This window comes from Triticum dicoccoides, chromosome 5A (assembly GCF_002162155.2).
Source record: "Triticum dicoccoides isolate Atlit2015 ecotype Zavitan chromosome 5A, WEW_v2.0, whole genome shotgun sequence".
NCBI lineage: Eukaryota > Viridiplantae > Streptophyta > Magnoliopsida > Poales > Poaceae > Triticum > Triticum dicoccoides.
In genome coordinates, this window is record NC_041388.1 from 616,027,487 (window position 1) to 616,028,967 (window position 1,481).

The following is a 1,481-nucleotide window of genomic DNA, read 5'->3' on the forward strand; positions in this document are numbered from 1 at the left end:
CATCGATCACTGTAGGAGAGGGCAGAAACCCCACTCCTTCCCGCTTATGGACAACACCCAACCCTGTGCTCCCCTACGAGCACGAGCAACTCTGGCTCAGCATTCAAATACGGACATACTCAAACGTCAAACTAACTAAGTCTCTATTCGCAAAAAGAAAACTAACTCAGACTCTAGCTACTAAACCTTGATAGTTGCATCCGGTCACGTTGCATCACCATTCAAACATGAACCGGCTTTCTTTGATAATTTTCAAAAGGAGGGAGGGGGAGTCCCCACCTCAATATATTTCAAGACCGATGATCACACCATAGCCTGTCATGGTATTTCTGTTCCGGCTTACGTAGCCAATTAGTCCAGAGAGTAAAGTGGTCTCTAATAGTCTTAGCTATTACTACAACATTGGAGGTTACCATCTCATTACGAAAGTTTTTGGCATTCCCAGCCTCCCATATCTTCCACGTGATCGTGAGTATGGCAAATGACTTGAGGTAGCTGGGCGTTGTTGAAGAGAAGAGCGGTTCTGCCTTGGGCGAGCATGGAGTAACATGGGCTGACTTATGCATGCAAGCCGACACACGACCGGAAACCTAGTTTTTTCGCCAAAGACTCTCTAACACGAGTTTCTTTTTCCTACCCTGGCAGCCACCTCCTGCCGCCGAGCGATCTCCCAGATCTCGTCCATGCCCAAGCGACCCCGCTTGATGACCTCCTGTCTCAACGTCGGGAACTGTGACATCACGATTAAAGTTATGCTGAAGTCACCGAGCTTTGCATTGGTGGCCAAGCTCTCCAGGAGCGCGAGCTGCTCCGTTACGGGCTCGCCCTCCGCGTACCGGAACGTCCCGGCCTTCTCACGGGGCACGTTGAGTAAGGGATCATCCACCGACATGTCCAGGTCGTAGGTGCGCGCCACACGGCCGCCGCGGTGGCGTGGGGCGCGTAGACCTGGAGGAGGCGGTCCGAGAGCGTGGCCAGGATGTGGCCGCGGCACATGGCGTCCGCGCGCGCCCATCGCTTGCCGGCGGCCGTATTCTCGTCGGCGGGGCGCTCCTCGGTCAGCACGTGCGCCACGTCGAGGGTCTGGAGGCGGAGCAGCACAGACTCCCTCCAGCGGAGGTAGCCGCTCTCTCCGTCCAGCGGCGCGATGGGGAGCAGAGGCGGCGCCGGCGACGACATCGACGCGCGCCTGGCAATGTTATTTTTCTTGCCACTATCTCACGGCCTGGTACGAGGACCGCGAGGTGCTGTATGTGGTAATATACACACGGACGTGGGTGGGTGCAACAATAAAAACGACACGGACTCTAACCCGAGCTTTGCTACATCTACAGGCGATTTCTCACAGAAGAGGAGTTACGGACTGACATGACCCAGTTAAAATTAAAGGGTGGGGCCAGCTAAAATCAAGGAGGGGTGAATTCATGATGGAGAGGAGGACACATCTCCCCGTGAAACCAGCCTGTAGCACTCTTTCCGTA

At 55.0% G+C, this 1,481-nt stretch overlaps 1 pseudogene; it reads right to left on the minus strand.

Moving 5' to 3' along the window:
- Positions 1-613: 613 nt before the first annotated feature.
- On the minus strand, positions 614-1,179 carry LOC119300168 (annotated as a pseudogene).
- Between the last annotated feature and the right edge of the window lie 302 nt (positions 1,180-1,481).